The sequence below is a fragment of the Podarcis gaigeae genome, assembly GCF_964106915.1.
Source record: "Podarcis gaigeae genome assembly, chromosome: 16".
NCBI lineage: Eukaryota > Metazoa > Chordata > Lepidosauria > Squamata > Lacertidae > Podarcis > Podarcis gaigeae.
In genome coordinates this window covers 17,826,596-17,851,392 of record NC_139693.1, presented here as the reverse complement: position 1 = coordinate 17,851,392, position 24,797 = coordinate 17,826,596, and the positions used below count along the sequence as shown (strand labels likewise).

Here is a 24,797-nt window from a genome sequence, read left to right as displayed (position 1 = left end):
AGGGACAGAATCTGATAAGTAACTTCATTGGGATTAAGGAAACAAGTCTGTCTGGGGCCCTACCAGAGGTGGCCAGTGGCCACGGATGCTGGTGGGTGGCGCTGGACACATACTTCAGCTTCCCAAGAATCCTCATTTCTGTTTTGTCTTTTAAAAAGTAAGTCTCTAGTCCTTATGGTTGTGAAGATGTGCTTGGATCATGCAGGGACAATTTCCATGGAAGAATTCAGGGGCTAAGCACCACTGCTGAAATACCTGTGTTCTGCAGTCTTCTGCTCTGTCTGTGTGTAATTGACAGCGACATTGTTTTTTTACTTTTGTTCCCTCTTGCTTTTTTGGTCAACTCTTGAAGCACCATGCAGATTATTAAATTCTCTGTGCCAGTTCGACTCAAGATCTGGCCTCCAGCCGGGCAGTGAAAGCCCGCCTCCTGATTTCCTGGAAAATGTCTGGGACCTGTTTTATCCTTTTAAATACCGGTTGTTCCTGACTTGCTGAGATGCAAGGCAGAGGGAAATGAGATTTTCTTTGGCAAGGAAGAGGGAGAGTTCCAAGGGGTAGGATGCATCTCTTATTTGCCATTTCCCCCTCCTGTGAGAAAACGGGAATAACCTGGCTAGAAGTGGTCACGTTAGATCAGAGGTCTAGAATGAGTTGCAATTGCAGCCCATGCTACTGTCAGAGAAACAGTTCCTTTGCGGGCTGAGTTTTGGCACAGCTTTCGCCTTTAAAATTATGACTTTGCTTATGATATTGCTAAATTTGGGGCTGGCACACACAAAAAGATTTGCTGGCATTTGAGACACACACTGAGAATCTTGGTTTTCCCAAGGGTGGCGATTTCTCTGGTTATGTTTCTGAGGGCCAAATTTCATTGTTAAGTTTTCCCTATAGTAGAGAGAGAGAAAAAAAATATTGGGTGGTGGGAGAAATCTCTTATGTCAAAGATGATTCTGAACAAGAAGCTTAAAAATTTGTGGTTTCCAAGGCTATCTCAGGAGTTTTAGGAAAATCTGAGGCTAGCTGTTTTAGGATTAATTAGAAGAGCCCGTGTGGTGTAGTGGTTGTAGAGTTGTGGGCTAGGTCCTGAGAGACCAGGGGTCAAATCCCCACTTCATAATGAAGCTCACTGGATGATCTTGGGCCAGTCACTCTCAGGCTAACCAACCTCACAGGTTTGTTGTGAGAATAAAATGAAGAGGGGGAGAGTTATGTACACCACCTTGAGGTCCTTGGAGGAAAAGGTGAGATATAAATGCAACAAGTAAAAGTAATTTCCAAACTTAGATGTTTTTTGCTGGACTGTGTGGCCAACAGTGATAACTTTGCACTCATAGTTCTGATCACAGTTGCTCTTATGTGTATGGTTTATTGAACAGGCACTGAAAAATCCCCCAGTAATGATGATAGTTTTAAAAACAACAACAAAACAGCGCTGGGTGAGGCTTTGTAGTACCAAACATCTGGAGGCAGCAGGTTGGATAAGTCTGGTCCAGAGAGATGTTCTTGCAACAGTGTTTTCCAGGTTGGCCATGGCCTCTTCCTCTAATAATAAGGCATTTGTGACTTCCTAGATCCAGCTAGATGGTATTCTTCCACTGGATGTTAAAAGCCAAGAGAGAAAAGGCTTTAGCACTGGTACCCTAATGGCAACACTAATAACATTTTGCACCTGTTGGAAATCTTAGACTTCCACGTATATTAAAGTTGTCTTGTGTAGCTCTGCTGTATCGTAGCTATAAAAGTTGCCTCTCGCCAACCCCGTTTACTGGAAATTGTGACGGATTCAGTCTCTAATTTACATTAAGAGCGGAATCCTCTGTAAATTCCCAGGCTGTCTTGAAGGGAGCAAAATCAATAGGCCAGGAAGGTGCCAGCAAGTTCAGTGTCATGTCAGGAAACTGCAACCTTTGTCTCCTTTGAAAACCAGCACCTGCCCTCCTACGCAGCCAATCCCTCTCTCTTCTCCCCGCTGTCCCAATTTTTGATCAGTATGCAGACAAACATACATGAACCTCTGCAGCAATCTGTTTCAATTTCATTTTGTGTACCCTGATTATAAATGTCTCCCCTTCTTTCCTGTTTTGAAAATGCATAAACAGAGCCTCCTCCCCATGATGGTACAACCTTAATCTGACGCATCTAGACAGCTGGGAAAAGCAAACTCACAATTGGATAGGAAGGACATGGGAGGGGGGTGGGGAGAAGAAATATTTTTGGCTCTGTCAAGGCCTGACGCTGCTGAGTCACTGGATCTAGGTGGGGACCCACCAGGGAGTATTTATTGGAGTGGGAGAGGGTGGATGTTGCTTGCTAGGCCTCTTAGCTGAGAGACTAAGCAACGCAAAAGAATCTTGCTTCTGTAGTGAACCTGCTAGGTGGCCCTGAATGTGGCCTGTCTGTCTTCAGGAATCATTCTTCCTTACAAAGCTGTTGTAAGGATTAGGAGAAGTTCTTTAAAGGCACTAGAGCAGGCTTTCTCAACCTGTGGGTCCCCAGATGTTGTTGAACTACAACTCCCATCACCCCAGAGCCAGAGCTCAGGGATGATGGGAGTTGTAGTCCAACAACATCTGGGGACCCATAGGTTGAGAACCGCTGCTCTAGAGCATTAGGCCAACAGGGTGCCCTGGTTGGAGCTGGTGGGAGACTGGGAGTTGCATCTAAAACATCTGGAGGGCTCCAGGTTGGAGGTTGCTGTGCTAGGTGGTGATCAGGTAGACTGTTCCCCTGTCCCTCTCTGCAGTGTTATTTAATGTTTGCGTTTATATCCCACCTTTTTCTCCAAAGAGCTCAAGGTGCCATATATGGTTTGATTCCCACAACAACCCATTGAGTTTCGTAGCAGAGTAGGGATTCAAACCCTGGCATGGGAGCCAACTCCTTGGGGCTGAGGTCTCTTCCCCTCCCGCAATAAAATATTAGAGGTAGCTGGGCCCCTCCAAAGTTAATGGGCAACGCCATTCAAATGGCGTGTGCATGCTGCGCCATGTGATTGATTTATGTGGAGCAGAGCTAATCTGCACCCCCCCATATGTTATTCAAGTTGACACCCATGAACCCTGATGTCCTGGGCCCTAGTTTGACGCTCTAACCACTACGTAGCACTGGTTCTCATTTATACAATGTCACCAGTGTACAAAGACAAAATGCTCTCAAGTATGTCACAGTACAGTGTTCTCAAAATAATATATGCAACCTTATATTATCAATGGGCTTCTTTCTGGTCTGTAGTGCAGTTTAAAATTCTGCCTTTCTGCTGCTTAGTGTAATTAATAAATGTATTTGTTGTTTCATGCCCGTGCCATTTTTAATGATGCGTAGAGTTTGGTATTTCTTATTTTAGCTTAGTTTTATTAGTTTAGTACTGTACACCCCTCTGGAATTTTTTAAACGAAGAGCGAGCAGTAAATAAAAGGAGCAATAATGCTTGTGGTCATGGTTTATTTATACATTGCTTTTTGGCCCAAAGGCACCCCCAAAGCAGTGAGCAGAATATTAATATGAAAGAAAAAATATGAAAGCAGTACAATAAAGAGAGGCAGTGTGCTATAGTGGTTAGAGTGTTGGGCTAGGAACTGGGAGATCGGGGTTCTAGTACTCACTCATCCATGAAGCTCACTGGGTCGCCCAGTCACTGTCTCTCAGCCTAACCTACCTCACAGGGTTGTTGCAATGAGAAAATGGGGAGAAAGAGAACCATGTTTGCCACCCTGAGCTCTTCAGAGGAAAGGCAGGATAGGAATGAAATAATAATAATTTTTTAAAAATCAATTACAGCAATAGAAATGGAGATGTTGGAGATGTTTTTTTGGAGATGTTGACAAAAAGAAAAGAAAGCTCAACAACTTTGTCCGGATTTTCACTTTGGGGATTATGACAACGCTATCTGAAATATCTGGAGGACATGAGGTTGGTGGAGACGGATGTAGGTGCTCAAAAGACTGAACTGCAAGGGAGAATGGGCTGAGGCCTTGATGGAAACGGGAGACCTTTGGCTTCCTGTATGATCTTTGCTGAACAGGCTAGGCAGTTTTCTTTGCAAGGGGTTTTGTGTGCATGTCTTCTTAATTTTTTTCTGCCCTCTCACAGTTCAGGGGTGTATTTGGGATTTCACGATAGCCCAGCTGTGCTTGAATGGAACTGTATGTGCGTTGTAGGAGGGGGCTGTATTGTGGAACTCTGTCGTAGTGTTTTCTAAATTTCCAGTGTTCATGCAGCACTTGGGCTTCTGAATGGATCTTGAATGGGTCCTTTCTTATGCTCGAAGAGCTTTTGGGGTTTGGCATGAGGGCACCTAATGAGTTACAACAGGGAGTGTCTTCTTGGGGCAGATAATTTGGCTGCTAAGCCACCTACTTCTCATGTAGAAGGCCCCATGTTCAAACCCCAATGTCATTTCCAGGCAAGGCCTAGAAAAGGCCCCCTGCCTGAAACCCTAGAGAGCAGCTGCCAGTCGATGTAGACAGTCTTGAGCTAAGGAACCACCAGTCTGATTTGATATAAATTGGTTTTCTATGTTCCTAATTAAGAATCTAAGAAGCTGGAGTCAAGAGGAATGGCTTCACTTGGTGCCTGAATGATGACAATGTCTCTGCTTGATGTACCTGCAAGGGGAGATTATTTCACAAACAGGTTTCCATTTAGTAAATTATGCCACTAACTTACTTCTCATTGAGCACGGTAGCATATCTCCTTGGGGCAGGCAATTTAGATATTACAGCTTTGGAAAGTGTATATCCGACTTGCGGAGATTGTTTTTGAAAGTGACAATACGCAGTAGACTTTGGTGCTGGTGGGCGTTGCTCCTAAGTTGAAAGCCTTTGCCACTTACTCATTGATTATTAAATTTATATCCCTCATCTCCTCCGAAGAGCTCAAGGTGGGCTCCCTGTTTTATCTTCGCAACAAACCTGCAAAGTGGGTTAGGCTGAGAAAAGGTGACTGACTGAGCTCAAGGTCATCCACGGAGCTTCAGTGGATTTGAATCTCAGGTCCTAGCCCAAAGCTAGAATCCCTGCATAAACCTTAGCCACCCCCACAGGTCTGGTAAAGAGCATGAGCAGCCACCCGCCTCCAATTTGAGCAAGGAGCTCCACTGTAGGACCCAGAGGGCATCCGGGGAGATCTGACCTCTTAAGATGAAGCAGAGCACTCTCTCCAAAGGGCCCTGGGGTGGTGTGGCTACCCTGGCCTGACCTTGCCTCCTTTCAGAGCTGCTCGCACCCTCAAGTATACATCATAAATAATAGGTGATGCTCGCTCGCTCCTCCGCTCACTCACTTACGTAAGGCTTTTTAGTCAAGGACCTCGGAGCACTTTAAGGAAAGAAGGTCAGTGCCATGATGATGGTGCATGTGGAGAGAGCTTGTAAACTGAGGCAGTGAGGAAGCGGCAGGTGACCTTGGCTAAGGTCAACCTTCAAATTGCTTTTCCCCAGCCTGGAGTCAGAATCCCAAGGAAGCTACAGCCGCGGCTTGCTGAAGCGAAGCCAGTCTTGCTTCAGAGATGAGAGCAGATGACTCTCCCTGCCCCCCCCTCTTGCCATCCCCTTTGCAAGCAGTCATACAGACTGCAATGGCGTCTCCCTGCCGTTTCGAAAACCGTAACAGCCGTTGACTTTCTCTTTTTGATACTTTGGTAATTTAATTTCCTTTTCCTTTTCCTAGATCCTCTACCCTGGTTCATCCTCCCTCCTTGTTCCCACCCTCTTCCTGCCCTAGAATAGCTGGTGCTGATTCTGTAGCATCCTGCTGGTTCCCATGGCAACTCTCTTTAAAGCCAGGCATCCAGACAAGTCATGGGATTATGTTTTCATTGTGGGGGGATCAGGCAGTAAAGGTGTGAAGAAGGGAGCTAGAGAATAGGATGGGTTTTCTCCCCCTTCTCTTGTCTTTCAGAATTCTAAATGCTTGCACTTTGCAAACAGGCAGAAAATGCAAAGCGATATAGGGATGAAAGTAATATTGCCCCATTGCATGCCAGGGACACTTTTAGATACTAAGAAACGGATCCTTCCCCCCAACAGCATGCCAGCCAGGAAGATGCTATGCCAGCCTTTGCCAACCTGGTTCCCTCCAGATGTTAAGAAGAAGAGCCTGCTGGATCAGGCCAATGGCCCATCTAGTTCAACATCCTTTTCTTACAGTGGCCAACCAGATAGATTCCTGTGGGGAAAACCGCAAGCAGGACCTGAACCCAAGAGTCCTATCCCCTCCTGTGGTTTCCAGCAACTGGAAATACTGGGGGTTGAACCTGGAACCTTCCGCGACCAAAGCAGGTGTTCTGCTAGGGAGCTAAGACCCTTCCTCTAATTCAGAGGTAGCCATCGTGGGGCCTATCAGATGTTCTTGGGTCTTGTTCTCGCTTGAAACTGGCACTGTAACATAGCACTGCCATGGTGGAGGTTAAGCTCCAAAACATTTGGAGGGTACCAGGTTGAAGAAGTGCTAATGTGCTGCAGTTTTAGAGTGTTGGGCTAGAACAGGGGTCAGCAAACTTTTTCAGCAGGGGGCCGGTCCACTGTCCCTCAGACCTTGTGGGGGGCTGGACTCTATTTTGAAGAAAAAAAGTTGAACAAATTCCTATGCCCCACAAATAAACCAGAGATGCATTTTAAATAAAAGCACACATTCTACTCATGTAAAAACATGCCAATTCCCAGACCGTCCGCGGGTCGGATTTAGAAGGCGATTGGGCCAGATCCAGCCCCCTGGCCTTGGTTTGCCTACCCATGGACTAGGACTTGGGAGAGACCAGGGTTCAAATCCCACTTGGTTATAAGACTCATAAGGTGGTTGTGGGGATGAAATGAGGAGATTGGGGAGAACCATGTTTGCCACACCTTGAACTCATTGGAGGAAAAGGTAGGATGTAAATGCAATCAGTCGATGATACTAAACTTAGGTGAACATAGAGCAGGCGTAGGCAAACTCGGCCCTCCAGATGTTTTGGGACTACAACTCCCATCATCCCTGACTACTGGTCCTGTTAGCTAGGGATGATGGGAGTTGTAGTCCCAAAAACATTTAGAGGGTTGAGTTTGCCTATGCCTGACATGGAGCTTCCTGCCTTCCGAAGTCCCAGAGTCCCTGACATCACCTTGTATTTCTGGACGTCGCATAATATCTGAACAGACCCTTTTATATATTTGGAATCTCTCTCCCTCTTCCCACTGCCAGCCCCCAAAGCAGCCACGGTTCTGGTGCAGCATTGCATGTGTTAAGGCAGCATATTTTGGGTTGCTGCTGTGGTTTAGGCACTGCTGTGTGTCCCCCTCCCTCCACACAAATAAACACACTGTTGTTGTTTTTCTCCACACCCCCAGAGCTGCTGTTGTGGATGGCAAAGTGCCCAACTCTCTTGCTCTCCTTCCTTCTAAAAGTTACTCACAGCAGTTAGGTTTGGCCACAGGGGAAATAAAATGGGAGGGAAACTTTTTGTTGGGCTTTTATTTATTTATTTTTGATATTTATTTTTAGAGGATTGTCCCCCCCCCCTCCAGGAAATGGCTGGACAATCTAACCTCACCTCTCCAGTAGATTTCCATCCTATGTAAATGCCATGGTTAATAACCTTGCGGGGTTGGTAATGTGAACGCTGGAATACTGTACTGTGGTTGGGGTTTGTTTTTGCAGATGCAACGCTCATACAAGAACAAGCTGTGTACAAATGCTCAGTGCTCAGGACCCTTCATGTATGTTAAGCACATAAGAAGAGCCTTGCTGGATGAGGCCAGTGGCCTTTCTAGTCCAGCATCCTTTTCTCACGGGCCAACCAGATGCCAGTGGGAAACTAGAAACTCGTATTGAGAAGCATTTCTGCCTCTGACCATGGAGACAGAGCATAGCCATTGTGGTTGCATGGGAAAGGTCCCAGATTGAATCCCTGGCACCTCCAGGTGAGGCTGGGAAAGACCCCTGCCCTAAATCTTAGAAAGCTGCTGCCAGTCAGTGTAAGCAAGGCAGAGCTAGATGCACCCCCATGGTCAGTGCCAAAGGCAGCTTCCTGCATTCCTAATAAATGTGTGGCTGGGCTGAGTTTTCAATCGGGAACCTTGTGCATCATGTTCTTAACTATGATGCTACACTGGGAGTGCTTGAAAAAAAATGAGTGATGCTTGGTCTCTCAGTAATTGCCAGTGTATAAGCATGTCACGTAGGGAAGGAAAGTTTGCCAACCCAGCTAGGGTTATGTTGGCCAGATCAGAAGTTTATTACGGTTCAGTTTCTGAATTTGGAGGTTGTGGTTCTGCCAGTGTGGCCATGCACCCCCTCTTCCATACAGTCTAATTCCCCCTTTTTGTCGTGAAAGGCTAGTCATTGGCATCTGGAAGCACAACCCATAGACTTCCCCAGCATGGTGCCCTCTAGATGTTCTTGGCTATAACATCCATCAGCCTCTATGACCTGGTCAGCAAGTGGGACCTTGTAGTGATGCTGCCACCTGGGGCTGCCTGGTTGGTGCTGACCCACTGCAGGCTTTTTCCAATAGTGGTTCCCCGGTTGTGGAATGCCCTCCCTAGTGAATGAGAGCTGTTTCCCTCATTGATAACTTTCAGGAGGAACTTGAACACATTTCTGTTTATTCAGACGTTTAGTGGCTGAAGAAAACTGTTCTAGACAACCCAAAGGATGGAAGAATGTTTCCAGTTTTTTTAACAACTTTTAGAATGTTTCAAACTGTAACTGGTTTCAGATGTTTTTAATTATAATTGTTTATTGAAAGTTTGCTTTGTTTTTCTTTCAAATGTCGGTTTGCTACCCTAGGCTACTTGGGGAGGAAGAGCAGGATGTAAATAATAATAATAATAATAATAATAATAATAATAATAATAATACAGTTGTGCTGTCTGGGACCGGTGGGTATTGTAGTCCAAATAACCAGAAGGGCTGGACTAAGGAAACCCAATTTCATAACTCTCACTCAGCCATGAAGCTTGCAGGATGGGCACTGGAACAGTCAGTCCCTCTGTCCCCCATTGCAGGGTGGGTGTGAAGATAAAATGGAGGGGGATCATGCATGAAGCCTTGAGATCCTTGGATGAAGAATGGGACATGGATGTAGCAATGAAGCAAATGTTCTGTGTTTATAAGCACATTGAGGGTTGAGTAATTTTTGGCTTGGGGTTTTATATGGTAACATACCGAATTACTTAAGGGCAGAGGACAGCAAATAACAACAGTAAATCAGGCAGGACCCGAGCACGAGAGCCCTCTCCCCTCCTTTGGTTTCCAGCAACTGGCATTCAGAAGCATTACTGCCTCCAACCATGGAAGGAGAGTGTAGCCATTGTGGCTCATGTTGGGCTGTGGGTGGAAGGGCCAGTCCACAACCTGTTTGGTCCTCCTGTTCGGCAGAGGGTGCTGGCAGGGACGGTGGCGGCAGGGAGCAGTAATGAGGTGTCCAAGTATGGAGCAGTGTGTCTGTTTGTCTGTGCGGACACAGGGCCTATTCTGTGCCCCCTAAGCCAGCTGACTGCCTTCAGATATGAGGGTTGATAGTCCCATTGTGAGGTTGCTTGCCCATTGCAAAAAAGAATAGGGTCTGCTTCCCCCCCAAAAAAGAGGATGCACATTTGCAAGTACTGATTTCTGTGTATAGATGCAAATTTAAAACAAATGACTCTCACTTAAATAGAAATGTGTCTTGCCATTGTGGAGAGGGCCTTGACATATGCTATACGCTTAAAGCTTGCCCATTGTACATTTAAAGCACATGAATTCCTCAAAGAGCAGTGGGAGCGGTAGTTTCCCCGTCACAGTTCCCAGCATCCTTCACAAACGGCAGCGCTCAGGATTTTGGGTGGAAGCTGTGTGCTTTAATTGTGGGTTGAATATTCTTTAAATGTGTGGGGTGGATCACCCGGCACCTTGCAGGCTGAGGCTAATGCAGCTTGTTTTTTCAACATTGCAGTATATTGTCAGATTGCGATGTTTGGCTGGTGATATACCGCAATGTTGAAAAGCTGATATCGCCCAACCCTAGCACAGAGCCGTAGAAAGCAGTAGGTTTCAAGAGAGCCCTTAAACTAGCTTTCTATCATGTGCAGGGGTCAAGGAGGTTGCTGAGGCCCCCAAATCTTTTTCTGGCTGCCCCAAGACTTTTTGGGATGGTCATGAACCGGGGGCGGGGGGAGAGTTGAGAGGCTTATGCTGGTTACTGAGTAGGGTATCAATTTGGTGGTAGTGGAAAAAAACAACTTGAGATGATTTGGGGGTAATGAAAGGTGGTCACTGAATGGAAGTTGAATTGATGTGGAGCAGAATTTGTTGAATGTATTGGGATAAACAGGAGCATGACATAAGATGGGCCTGCTGGATCAGTTCACTCTGACCCATCTAGCCCAGCCTCCGGTTCTCACAGTGGCCAACCAGATGCCTGTGGGAAAGCCGCAAGCAGGATTCAGACACAAGAGCACACTCCCCACCTAAGATATGGAGCAACTGAAGCATTACTGCCTCTAAGGGTGAAAGCACAGCATAGCCAGGGGCAAAACGGGAGCCTCAATGGTGCCCCTCTGGAGAACTCTCAGGCCATTTGGGTGGGAGATTAGTTGCCTTGCCTTCTGAGACGTTTAACATCTAAATGTGCTATCTACACATCTCAATTAGTGCTGGCAAATTTGCATCTCTGAGCCAGTGCCTGAGCTCTTTTATCTACCTCACAACATCTCTCTGATGTGCAGAGCTGAGTTTGAACACTCAAACTCAGTTTCTCTACTCAAGGCAGTGTGAGAATCCAGGTTTCCTGACGATGCCTGATGGGTCATGGTGGCAACCAAGTCATTACTCTAGTAGCCATAAGGTTTTATTGTTCCTGCCTAAGTTTAGGGCAAGCCAAGCTTAGACTGGCATTTATAGGCTTTCAGGGAAGCAATGAGTCTTCTTGTTTTCCTTTTCAGTGTAACCCCTTCATCTCCAGGGCCAACCCATCTTCCTCCCGCAGTATTCATGCCCTTTTCACAACTGTAAAACCCCCCGAACAAATATTTTTCTTTGTTCTGGTTGGCTACTCTTGAATAGTAACCTACTAAAACTCTGCGCGCGCATGCACGCTCTTGTGATATTGATATCCAGTTGTAGTGTAGTGGTTAGAATGTTGGTGTAGGACCTGGGAGAGACCAGGGTTCAAATACTCACTTGACCATGAAGCTAACTGGATGACCTTTGGTCTGTCACTGCCTCTCAGCCTGACCTACCTCACAGGGTTGTTGTGAAGAGAAAAAAGGGAAAGGGAGAAGCATGTATGCCAGCTTTTGCCTCTTGGAGATAAAGGTGGCATAAAAAAAGGTAAAGGTAAAGGGACCCCTGACCATTAGGTCCGGTCATGACCGACTTTGGGGTTGTGGCGCTCATCTCGCTTTATTGGCTGAGGGAGCTGGCGTACAGCTTCTGGGTCATGTGGCCAGCATGACTAAGCCGCTTCTGGCAAACCAGAGCAGCACACGGAAATGCCGTTTACCTTCCCGCCGGAGCGGTACCTATTTATCTACTTGCACTTTGATGTGCTTTCAAACTCCTAGGTTAGCAGGAGCAGGGACCGAGCAACAGGAGCTCACCCCATCGTGGGGATTAGAACCGCTGACCTTCTGATCGGCAAGTCCTAGGCTCTGTGGTTTAACCCACAGCGGCACCCGCGTCCCTAAAGGTGGCATACCAATGCAATAAATATAGAAATTAAATTCTATCCATATGTATTTTTGTGTGATACCCATATCTATCTATATTTCTGTTTGTGTGTGTCATGTATATGTTTATGTATAACAACACTAGCTTGGCTGCTGTTCTCAACCTCCCTCTATGCCCTGTTGTTTTGGGTGTCTAAAATGGGGTGTAGGCCTACCAGCCAAAGACCTGGGTGGTGTTTCATGGAGTGAGTCTGTTTTCTGAGCAAAGTGTAGCTTCTAAAGCCTTGGGGAGACTTTCTGAGTCTGTTCTCAGGGTCAGATCCAGAAACCAAGTACACCAGGCTGCTGGTATATCTTTGAGCTGCTTATTGCCACCCAGATTGCCCTTATGGAGAAATCCAGCCCAAATCTGGGGTTTTCCCCTCAATTCTGAGAGAAACTCAAATAATTAAATCAAGGCTAGTGAAATGACCTGAGGGAGGTCTTCTGTTGCATCACTTGATTGTTGCTTGATTTAAACAACAACAACAACAAAAACAGTTTTGATTAGGCATGGGGAATTTCTCAGACATAACTTGCAAATCTTTAAAATACCAGAAGGGAGACAGAGTTGCAGTGAGGCATCTAAATATTTGCAGCTTTGAGCAGGGCCAGGAAGAAACCCAGTTTGCAAAGGGGTGTGTGTGTGTATGTTCCTCCTGGGTTAACGCAACCCTGTGCTAGAGAACCTTTCCTGGAAGGAGAGGGTCAACGGTCACACTTTGGCACCACTGTGAACATGTCACTTGTGGTTGTCGTCATATTTGCTGGATCCTGTGGCTACAGGGAGGCACTGCCCTTAACCAGCCTGTTCTTCCTCTCCTGTTGGATAGCTGTGTGGGCCGCAGGCCTCTCTCAGTTTGAAAGCTGATGATGAGCATTTTGACCTGTACAGTGTGTGAGGTGGCTCCAGCTGCCCCATTTTCTGGTTCCTGTCCTTGGAAAAAAAAATCCCTCTGTTTTTGCCCTTTGGGGTATACTTATTAATTTTTACTTGTTTATTTCATTTCAGAAAGTTTATATGTGGCTTGTTAGTAAAAACAAACAAACCTCAAAGCAGGTTACAAAAAAAGTGTAAAACAATAAATTCATCTGTAAAAACAGCTATTTAAGACATACAAATCATAATTAGAATCAGTGATAAGCTAAAAACTACCGTAATTAAAACAAGTCAACTTTGATTCTGTGCCTCCACATTTGAAGACTGTAAATGCTTCTGAATTGGTTGCTGGCAGGAGGGGAGAGTTCTCAAATCCTGCTTGTGGGTTTCCTAGAGGCCACTGTGAGAACAGCAAGCTGGGCTAGATGGGCCATTGGCCTGATCCAGTAGTCTTTTCTTATGTTTAGTGCAAAGAGGTCCCATCCTAATGGCCCTTGTCCTGCTTAGACGGGCGAAGAATACTGGAGCCTCTCAACAGGCGCAGCCCACAACAGTGTGCTATTTCCCCACTGTTTTCTTCTCTCCTGTCCTCAGAGCGGTTATTGCTTTCGGCCCTTAATGCCTGTTGATTAATGAGATTAAAATCTTAAATTCCTAGTGATTGTATTTTGCATCTGGCTTTCTTAAGGTTTTTTTGTTTGTTTTTGTTTTCAGTTGGTCAGTGGGAACGAGGGAGGAACAGCCTGTCCTGGATCCCGATTTGATAAGAAAGAAAAGGATGGTTTTGCAGGGTGGGTGGGGAATTAATTCCTTCAAGATAATTGTTTCTACACCCATTTGCGTCACCAGTAAACAGCTGGACTGTCTTCAGACTTCTTCATGTCATTTGCTGCAGAGTTTTTGCAGCTTTTCAGTCTTCTTCCTCTCCCTTCTGTTTTGATTGCACCTGTTGTATTATGGAAACCATTGCCAACATGGTGCCCCTCAGATGTTTTGGAGGGAAACTCTTCTCAGCCCCAGCTGTGCTGACTGATGGGAATCCAAACTGGCAATGTGGGAGTTTGAGTCCAACACATTGGGGTGGGTGGGCTATGCACTTGAGAGTGGTAGTTTCGTGGGGTTTTTTTTGCATTAGGCCACAGCTGTTAGGAGGGTGGCGCTGTGGGTTAAACCACAAATCCTAGGACTTGCTGATGAGAAGGTCAGTGGTTCGAATCCCTGCAATGGGGTGAGCTCCCGTTGCTCGGTCCCTGCTCCTGCCAACCTAGCAGTTCGAAAGCACGTCAAAGTGCAAGTAGATAAATAGGTACTGCTCCGGCGGGAAGGTAAATGGTGTTTCTGTGCGCTGCTCTGGTTCGCCAGAAGCGGCTTAGTCATGCTGGCCACATGACCCGGAAGCTGTATGCCAGCTCCCTCGGCCAGTAAAGCGAGATGAGCGCCGCAACCCCAGAGTCGGTCACGACTGGATCTAATGGTTAGGGGTCCCTTTACCTTTACAGCTGTTAGAGATTGTGGGCATTTGTACACTCCAGTCCCATGATAGTTATTTGTGGGCAGAAAATATATGTCACTTTAAAGGCCAAGATATTGAACCGGCCAACCTGTTTAGATTGTGTTGGATGGAAGGGATTGGAAATAAATATTCCTGCATTGCAGGGAGTTGGACTAGATGACCCCTTGGACCCTTTCCAGCTCTACAAATCTATGATTCTATGTAGATTCTGTGAAACAATTATATACAAACCATACTTAAGGATAACAGGGTCCTAGGGTCTAGGTCTGGTCACCTCACCCCATCTCCAAAGAGGATCTTCTAGCATTAGAGAGAGGCAGGTAGAATGATATGAAAAAGGCAGTGCAGTATAGTGGTGACACAGCTTGACCAGGACCCCTGGGGGAATCTCCTCAAAGCAGAGGAGGGACCTCGTGGAGGGTGGCTTCTGGCAGAACAGGAGACCTCAAATAACCTGGTATCATGCTAAGCCAGCAGTGGCAGCAGCCCCCTTTCATTCCCAGCCTCCTCAGGGTGCAGATGGTGTCATTTCAGGGAAGGAGTATAGAGCTCATCTGACCACCAGGGGCATTTATTCTTGGGGTCTACATGGGAGCAGGGAGAAACCAGGAGAGGACCCTGGGAGCCAGCAGGTGACCAGAAAGGGGGAGGAGCTGCCTGAGATATCATGTTCCCAGTGGGACCTTTACTAGGATAACAGCAGCTCACCTTCTCTTCAAATCCTGATCTCGGATATTTCAGCGGTGAATGGCGACTCCATGATGAGACTTCTTCTGCCTTGAATTGCTGGCTGCCGAGGGGCAAGCAGCAGGGCACAGCTATTAAATGCATTTTGTGGTTGGAAGAGGCACTATCGCGTCCCCTTGGAATAAAAGTACCCCCTCCTCAGAGTTGAAGGCCTGGCTGCTTTTCACCTGGCTGCCTGTGTCAAAAGTGTTTGGATGCAAATGGCCAGCCATTAATCTCTTCCCTGTGCTGTTTTGCTAATCCTTAATTAGCATCTTGTTGTAAGTTCGTTATCTAGTTATGAGTTCCATTTAGCTGGCGTTAGTGGAGTTGGCGGCAGGATAGCAGCCTTCCTGCTGTAGGTTTTGTTCCAGGATCTAAAACCTGAGAGAGGTAATATTCCAGAAGGGAATCGAAAGGACTTCTGGTATTCTGACAGATGGAGGTGGAAACGAGTGACAGGCTCGCTTTTTCCAAAACCTGGCATTTGAGATTGGCATTATCGTGTTACACACATTTGTCTGCAACTGTTCAGTGTTTAAATGAAAAGGATAGCACTGTGAGGCACTGTGGAGACCATCTTGTCTCACATTCTGCAATGTGGTGGGATCTGCAATCATCTCCTGCTAAAGCAAGGGTGGAGAATCTCTGCCCTATGGTGCAAAAGCAGCCCTCTGAACTTCTCTTTCTGGCCCTTGCCAGGCTGGATTTTGTCTTTGAACTCTGAACATGCATCCTGCTTCCCCTGGAAGCTTGCTCAGAAGGGAAGGTGGCCCTTATTCTGAAAAGGGTTCCCCATCTCTGTACTACAGAATCTACCTAATTTACAGTTTTGCAGCTGCAGCTAAAGAAAGAAAAATGCTGCAATTCTCTAAAGATGTCTGTTGTGGACTGCAAAAAGGACCATCTGCAATGCTATATTGATGTTGTTACTCTCAATTTGTATTGATAATTATTAGCTTTATATATTAGCGGTTTTATTGATGCTATGTTTTGTCCCTGCTTCCCTGGTGGTTGTCCCAGCAGGGGGTTTAGATTCAATAAAATTTGTGATTGTAGGTCTTTGTACTATTCCCATTTTTTTGTAATTGCTTTTGGGTCACAGACAAATAGAATCACTCACCTAATTTACATTTAACCACATGCCTCATTCAGATCTTCTAGATCTGCGGGTTTCATAGTGTTATCTATGCACTGTGTGAAGAAGTACATTCTTGTGTCCATCCTAAATCTTCCAGCATTCAGCTTCATTGGATGGCTCTGAGTTCGGGTGTTATAAGAGAGGGAGAAGGCCAGTGTTAGGAACTGAGATACGAAAGCTAGGTTCTAAATGGCACCTTAAACCTAGGTTATAGGCGCAACAACAGAATGTTTAGGTGCACTTTTTTGTAACAAGAATACAAAGCTAGAAATGAAAGAACTGCAGCCAAAATCTTATGTTCATTTTCACATGGTCTAGTCCTTCCCTTGCCCACACCCCTAATATTCTTAAGAGGGTCTCCTTCAGTCTTCAGAGAGCACCTGGAAGTGGGGAGGCAGAAAAAGGCCCTCCTTTCCTTCCACTCTGCAGTTTTAATTTGAAACCTTATGCGCAGTGCTGCGCCCAGAACTCAGAAATTGTTTGTGGTAATGAAATTCCCTGTCACAAAATGGGACTTTCGAACACTGGAGAAAACCTTTCCTCCATAATTTCACACATCTGACCAAGGTGGGCATCTCTAGTCTCCCACAGGGGCCAGCTGGATGTAGCTGGTAGGTCAGTCAGCAGAATAGGAGGACAACAGACATCCTCCCACTGTTGCTCTACAGCAGTTGGTATTCAGAGCTAGACTGTTTCTTAGCATGGAGGTTTCACAGAACCACCTTGACTAGACAAATTCATAGAGGATAACTCAATTAGGTGTAATGGCATAATGCAGCCTCCTGCAATCTTGTGCCCTCCAGCTCCAACACCCTTGATCCCTGGAAGTTGGCCATGCTGGCTGATGGGAGTTTGACATCCAACAGCTTCTGGAAGGCATTGGATTGTGCAAGGCTGCTCTAGGGCTACTGAAATCTATGTCCCGATTGAGCTGGAATCTGTAGCCAGAAAACCCATCACCCTGTTTACTATATATTTGAGAAGCATTGATCACTCTTGAGATCTGGCATAAATTTTAATATCGTTAATAATAATAATAATAATAATAATAATAATAATAATAATAATATAAAAAATAGCCAGCTCCAGGTTTCATCCAGCAAGGCAAATACTGTGCCAGGTTGGGCATATAAATACACAAAGTGACAGCAAGTGTCATTCCCTTGTGTGATGCAGACCTGCCGGCTGGATTGAGTTTCCCAAGGGGATGGAGCTTCTCAGTTACACATTTGGAGCTTTTAATTGTGCAAAGAGATTGTGGGGATGGGGGAATATCTCTCTTCCTTTAAGAGCCTTGTATGCTATTTCCTCCCCCTATAAAGGGGGCATCATAAAAGCAGAGATCCACCACAGAAGGGTGGCAGGTAGCTTGTCAAAAGTCACCAAATCTGAACAAAAATATTGAGGGGGACCCCCAAGCTGAAATGCTCTGGTTTTTATTTTATTTTACAAATTGCTTATTTACTTCTTCTTTTTTCAAGCACATAGCTTGGTGGCCCTTTTAAAAATGAGATTCTTTTCAAAGGTGCGTCTACTCCCCAATATTATAGATGAGTGTTGCAAATTGAGCCTATTTAGTTACAGGCTGGCATGCATAGTTTGGCAAGAGAGCAATACGATTCTATAAATAGACCTTCGCCTATGGCGAGAGAGAATCTTCTTGGGTGAACAGACAGGAACTTTCTGTAATTAAGGAAGAGAGTCGGTCTTTTCCCCCTCCTCATTCGTCCCTTCCCAGGCTGTTGTGGTACAAATGATCAATATAGGTATGTATTGGCAGTTGTGCATGCAGATATTATTATTACTACTACTACTACTCTCATTATTATTGGCTAGTAAACTGGCACTTTTGGTCAGGCTGGGCTATTCTAAGATTCCTTTCAGATTGGCCTTTTCTCATAGTTGTTTTTTTTTAAGGGCACATGTAATAATGTAAAGATTACTCCCCCACTCACCTCCTGCCAACTAGTGAGTAGAAAGGAGCAAAGGGAATGTATTTCGTGAAGGCAGGTGAGGCTGAGGATTTTGTCCCTGGGGTTTCTTATCTCGATGAAAAGCTCCACAGTGTTCTTTTCTTTCTGGCTGAGAAAGTTTTGCTACATTCCTAGGGCTGGAACGCACGCAGAAAGTCTGACCCCCTTTCCAGGACTGCAGAGTACAGAATGGCAAGGGGCCAAGTTTAATTATAGGAAAGAAGGAAGAGGAGTGTGTGTGTGTGTGTGTGTGTGTGTGTGTGTGTGTGTAAAAATTGCCTTTGAAAATTGTCATTGGGCACAGTGCAAATGCATGTGGTACAGTTCACAGCAAATTTCCTTTCATATTGTGCCCAGTGTGCGACAGCTGTGTAAAAGGTGAATTCCATGTTAGGAATTGAAAATAAAACTGCCAATGCCATAATGCCGTTATACAAATCCGTGACTGCAATTGGAATACTGTGTATGGTTCTGGTCACCTTACCTCAAAAAGGATATTGTAGGGTTGGAAAGGGCAACTAAAATGATAAAAGAGGATGGAGCAGCTCGCTGCAGTGTTTGGGACTTTTTAGTTTAGAGAAAGGGCAAATATGAGTTTTTTCTCTCCCTCTCTCATAACATTAGAACTGGCCAACATCCAGTGAAGCTGAATGTTGGAAGACCCAGGAGAGATAAAAGGAAGTACTACTTTATGCAGCACATGGAACTCACTCCCACAGGAGGCATTGCTTGCCACCAACTCAGATGGCTTTAAAAGATTAGAAAAACTCATAGGGGAGAAGGCTATTGATGGCTACTTGTCACAATGTCTGTGCTTTGCGCTCTGCCTCCACAGTTGCTGGAAACCACAGGAGGGGAGAGTTGCTCTTGTGCTCAGGCCCTGCCTGCAGATTCCCACAGGCATCTGGTTGGCCATTGTAAGAACATGATGCTGGGGCAGCTGGGCCATGGCCGTCATCCATTCCCAAACACTGCAACTTCTCTTTATAGGCGAGTCACTCTTAGTTGGCTTGCAGCATTTTCATTCTCTTTCTTGTTGTGCTCTTAAAAGCCTCCATTCTGACATACACAAGCATCAGCTCTAACCAAACCCCAGGATGGTGGGTGGGTGCAAACTACAGATGGAAGGATCTTGTTGTGCAGATGGGGACTGGTTTGCTTCCTTTGAATTCTGTGGGACAAAGTACGGCAGCCTGACAACTTGGGAAAGAACAAAAAAAATTCCAGATACACACTGAAGAAGTGTGCATGCACACGAAAGCTCATACCAAGAACTGACTTAGTTGGTCTTTAAGGTGCTACTGGAAGGAATTTTTTTTTGTTTTTTTTGTTTTGACTATGGCAGACCAACACGGCTACCTATCTGTAACTGGAACTTGGGAAAGAGTTGAGAATGGGCTTGTTCTGTTGACTCATAGTGCAACTACTTTGTGGGGGGAAAACGCTGGTGGGTTATAGGGTGGGGAATATCTCCACCTCCTCCAAAGTTTCACAGATGGCAGCTAGCCCTTTCAGCAGAGCCCTGATGCTCCTCTGAAGACCATCCCAGTTATTTTGGAGGGGGTGGAGGCAGGGCCGTCTTAAGCATATCCGGCACTGTGGTGCAAAGATCCCTCCAGTGCCCCCCTTCCGTTTCCCAGAGTTTCCAAACTTTTTTAGGGAGGACGGTGCTGCCGCCGATGCGCCCAGCTTTGCGGGGCTGGAGGAGACGGGCAGTGGCTGGAGGACAGCTCCTCTGGCAGGGAAGAGGCGGAGGCTGGACGCGGCAGCTCCCAGCTCAGCTGGCCACTTCGTGCCGTGGTGGCCAAGGCAGGCAGAGGCTCTGGGCATGGTGCTGCTTCGGTGCAGCATGGCGGAGGCGGGCGAGGGTGGCGAGCTGATGCTGGGAGGCGCCATGTCCACTTCCCTGGCGCCCTCCAGAACTTGGCGCCCTGCGCCACTAGCCTCTATAGGTAAGACACCCTGGGTGGAGGCATTCCACCACCCCATGCACCTTTTCACAGGGATGGTGAACTAGTGGCCTTCCAGATGTATGAGGGTGTTCACTCTGTTAGCTTGCTAGCAGTGAGTGAACATATGAACCTGCCTTATTCAGAATCAGAATATTGGTGCATCTCTAGCCCTCTATCGCCTCTGGCTCTCTGAGGTCTCAAGGGGAGGCTGTTCCCACAAGCACATCCTAGCCTAGCATTATTTCCTCTGAGAACGCTGTGGATTGGCACCTTCTGTATCCGTATAAGACTCAGGCTTTGCCACGGAGCTGTGCCCCCGCCCTCAAATGAGGCAAATTTTGTTTGCAAGCTTGATGTCATCCAGAATCTGGGGGAAATAGCTGTCCCACCTCCCTTGCAGGGCTTGAACGTGAGAAAACAGGGATAAATATAGTCATGTAGCAACGGCAGAAAAGACTGAAATAAATGACGTGGGTTGTAGTAGCTTCATTTAGGGCATTAACAGCAATGTATATCATGGGCATATAGAGCCCCCAGGTTGATGTGATTATCATGGACTGAACAAATTGGGAAGGAGAGGCTTTTTTTGGAGGGGGAGCGTCATGAAAAAGGTTCATTCCCCTCCCAAGGATAGAAACCCAGTTCTCTGAGGTTTGCAGGTTGGCACATTATGAATGTTGCCATCTTGGCTCATTCATCCAAAGTCCATAAGAAAACTGTCTGCCTTCATTCTGTATTTCTCCTCCCTGCACCCTCTTCTCTGTTGACTGAAGTCTTTCCCAACCTGGTACTCTCCAGGTTGTTTGGATGACAGCTAGAGATGTGAGACCTCCAGGTCTGACCTGAAGTCTCCAGGTTTTCCTGGCCTCCTCCAGGTGGCAGCTGGAGGGCTTTAATCTCCAGGTGGGCAGGAGTACCATTAATAAAAATGAAAAATAAATTAAAACATGTTAAGATTGTACGTGCAGATTGCAAGCTTCAGCCCAGCAAGAGCTGGCTGCAAATTATAGCCTAGACATTTTTTGGGGGGTCTACCCTCCTCTGCTTCCCTCTCCCAATTAACCTACATCTCCAGAGCCCTCTCCGTGACATCACTAAAGGTGGCCTCTTAAGTCTCAGCTTTGGGCCGTGAAATCTCAGTATCTAGCATACTTCCGACCTGTCAACCCTGTCAGCCCCAGCCAAAATATGTGCATGCTGGCTGGGAGTTGTATTGGGGGTAATGGGAGTTATAGTCCCAAAATGGCTGGGACCGGTGGAAGTTGTACTGATATTTTCGGTTCCAGTTCCCATCGGTGCCAACCAGCACTGGATGGCATCAGGTTAGAGAAGGCTGATTTCCTGTAAAGGAGGGTTGCCAAGTTTCTAGAGGCTCAGACCCTCAGATGCAAGGAGCAGAGGCTGGGAATGAGAGGGTGATTCCTGGCAGGTAAGGGAGCGTAGGTTGGTAGTTTAGGGCTGGATCCCAGAGGCAGGAGATGTAGGAATATAGGAAATTGCCCTTATACTGAGTCAAACCATTGATCCATCTAGCTCAGTACTGTCTGCACTGTTAGGCAGTGTCTCTCCAGGGTTTTAGGCGGGGGTCTCTCTCAACCCTACCTGGAGATGCCAGGGATTTTCTGCACACATAGCAGATGCTCTACCATTGAGCTATTGTACTGGCTTGATCAAGAGGGAAAACTGGCTATGCCAGGGCTCTAGGAAGTATAGTTGGAAGAGCAGAATCTCTCAGGCAAATCTATAGCTGTGTGCCTCTTGAGGACAGTGAGGAATCAAACCGAAGCTCACAGCCACATCCTGACACCTGGAAATTATCCCATGGTATCCTACATTCCTTTACTCCAGAATAGCCCCTCCTGTATTGGATTTCAAAGCAGGTTGAGGGAAGTTATAGAAATGACCATCAACAGTTTCCCTTTAAAAGCCCCGCAAAACTTTAAAGTCATGGCTCCAGTTGTACTTCTGACTGATATACCAGCATGATGTACTGAACTTCATTCACACCACGGGTGTCAAACACAAGGCCCGCGGGCCGAATCTGGCCCGCCAGACCTCGTCATGTGGCCCGTGTAGCCGCCGCCGGCCACCAGCCTTCACCTTTTATTCTCGCTTTTTTTTTTGACACAAGAAAGCCGCCTCTTCAGCGCATGCGCGGCAGCCTACAAGCCAGAGAACGTCTGCCCTCTAGCGGCGCCGGCCGTTCTACACAGGAAACCTCCACTTTACATGCATTCAGGAAACCTCCACTTGTTTTTATATTGAGTGCATGCCATCCTGTGATGTGACAGATCTAACAGCTGCCTGAACCCTTCTCTCCTGTACTGTAAGTCCTACAGATACAACCGGCCCTTTGAGGGTGACCAAACTGCTGATGTGGCCCCCGATGAATTTGAGTTAGACACCCCTGATTCACACCATGCCGAGATCCAAGAATGAATGTCATTGGATAACATTGCTACTCCCGCACTCTTTCTGTGCATGCCTGCTTCTGTTCCCCCATGATTCCCCTACCAGAGGTGGTGGGATTTCCTTCCTTGGAGGATTTAAAGCAGAGGTTGGATGGCCATCTGCCTTGTTGAGATTCCTGCATTGTAGGGGGTTGGGCTAGATGACCCTTGGTGGTATCTTCCAACTCTACTATTCTCTGGAAACGGCAGGAAAGAACTGTGTGCTGTTGTACTGCCCCAAATTTCACCATTTTATCCCTTCGATTTTCCAAATTTAAGTGGGTTGCAAACAGATTCTGCCCCCCCCCGCCCCCGGGGACCGAATAACATGGAAATGCATGATAAACACACACTATATTCCCTTAGTTTTCCAGAAGTGGTTTTTGTGCCATGTGAAAGCCCAAATATGGTGTGGAAATTAGCAGTTAGGGAAATGGAATAAACTGCAGTGTGAATGCAGCCCTGGAAAGTTCCTGCACTTCTGAATGTAACTGCTGCACCTGGTGGTTAGGACACTTGATTTTTCCAGGGGCCAGTATATTGTGGAAGTATGAATAGTAGGAACAGTTATGTTGGCACATGTTTTGTACATAATTGGGGGGAAGGGACCACTAAGAGTGGCCCCCCAAATGCTAGTTGTGCCAGTTCCCCTCATTGCCTCCCCCCTCAGCTCATGGGCAGCACCGAAAGGGGGCAGGAGGTAAATGCCCCCCCCCCAAACAAGGAGTTTGCCCCCCCCATTGCTGGACTATTGGCATTAACATACAGGCGTCAACCATTTTGCATGGGGATTCAATTTCTGGCCCCCACACGTGTCAGTAGTCACACGTTAGTTGGACGTGTGCAAAATAATTGCCGTTTGTACTTGTATACTGTTAATTTAACACAGGGGTCAGCAAACTTTTTCAGCAGGGGGCCAGTCCACTGTCCCTCATACCTTGTGGGGGGCTGGACTATATTTTGGGGGGGGGGGGAATGAACGAATTCCTATGCCCCACAAATAACCCAGAGATGCCTTTTAAATAAAAGTGCACATTCTACTCATGTAAAAGCACTCTGATTCCCAGACTATCTGCTGGCCAAATTTAGAAGGCGATTGAGCCAGATCCGGCCCCCAGGCCTTAGTTTGCCTACCCAAGCTTTAACACATGGTACACAACTCACTCACCCAGAAATATACTTTACCCTTTCTGTGCCTGCCCAAAAATTCTGGTGCCACTGTTTCAGCTCCATTTTGTGGCTTAAGCACAGCAGCAATTGCAAGGCTTGGCAGGTGTGCCTGACTGCCGGGCCCTGGCAATGTGGATAGGCTGTGGTTAGAAAAGCTGTGAGGTGATTCAGAGCCACCCAGCTCATGTTCACAGCTCCCCTCCCCAGGAATGCTAGCAGCTGCTGCCTCTCTCCTCTAAAGGCCTTTTCGCCTAACCTTTTGAAGCCCTTCCTTTAAAACTAAAAGCAAATAACCCCCCCACACAAACATCCTGGGTTAGGTGAAAAGAACACTGCATGGGGCATGTGAGGGGATGGCAGTCAGACACAAGAAAGAACAACTTCACCCAGCGCATAGCTCACCTACGGAACCTTCTCCCACAAGAGGCAATGATGGCCACCAACTTGGATAGCTTTACAAGGGGATTAGGCAAATTCATGGAGGAAGTGGCCATCTTGCATTTCAGTTGCTGAGAATCGCACCTTGGCCACATTCACACCATACATTTAAAGCACTGTGGTTCCCCTACAAACAGTAGTAGCTTCCCCCAAAGAATCCTGGGAGCTGTAGTTTGTTAAGTGTGCTGAGAGTCATTGGGAGGCCTCTAGTCCTTTCATGGAGCTGTAATTCACAGTTCCCTTTGAAGAGGGATTGATTGTTTAAGCCACTCTAGCTTTGTATGGGGGGGGGGGGATAGGAAGCTCCTAGACACCCTCAGTACCTTTAACAAACTACAGTTCCCAGAATTCTTTGGGAGAAGGCATGACCACTTCAAGTAGTATCATAGCGCTTTAAATGTAAAGTGTGACTATAGTCCTTGGGAGAGTTGTTGTTTGGGTAATAATAATATAAATTTATATGCTGCCCATCTGACTGGGTAGTCCCATCCACTCTGGCGCCGTTCAACAGTTATCAAACCACAGTAAAACATCAAACATAGAAAAACTTCCCTATTCAGAGTTGCCTTCTAAAAGTCAGATAGTTGTTTATTTCCTTGCCATCTGATGGGAGGGCATCCCACAGGGTGGGCGCAACTACCGAGAAGGCCCTCTGTCTGGTTTCCTGTAACCACATTTTGCAACAAGGGAACCGCCAGAAGGTGGATCTCAGTCTCTGGCCTGAATGATGAGCTTCCCAGAAGAGGCATTTAGATTTGCCACTGTGAGAAAAGGATGCTGCACTCAGTGGGCCTTTGGCCTAATTTAGCAGGACACATTTTGTGTTCATAAGTAAGCCACTTGGAGTGTCCTCCTTTTGGCTATGTCCACCTTTCTGCTTTCCCTC

General features: G+C 46.6%; 1 protein-coding gene and 1 long non-coding RNA gene across 4 annotated transcripts in view; one reads left to right on the top strand and one right to left on the bottom strand.

The window, feature by feature from the left end:
* The window catches only part of MEF2D (myocyte enhancer factor 2D), a 138,494-nt gene that overhangs the window by 14,296 nt on the left and 99,401 nt on the right, over positions 1-24,797 (top strand). The gene's annotated exons all lie outside the window — the stretch shown is intronic.
* LOC310834334 lies at positions 1,354-16,482 on the bottom strand. Its single transcript, XR_014559198.1, has 2 exons — positions 15,911-16,482; positions 1,354-1,598 (listed from the first exon to the last, which is right to left on the bottom strand). It is a non-coding gene; the product is annotated as an uncharacterized lncRNA (long non-coding RNA).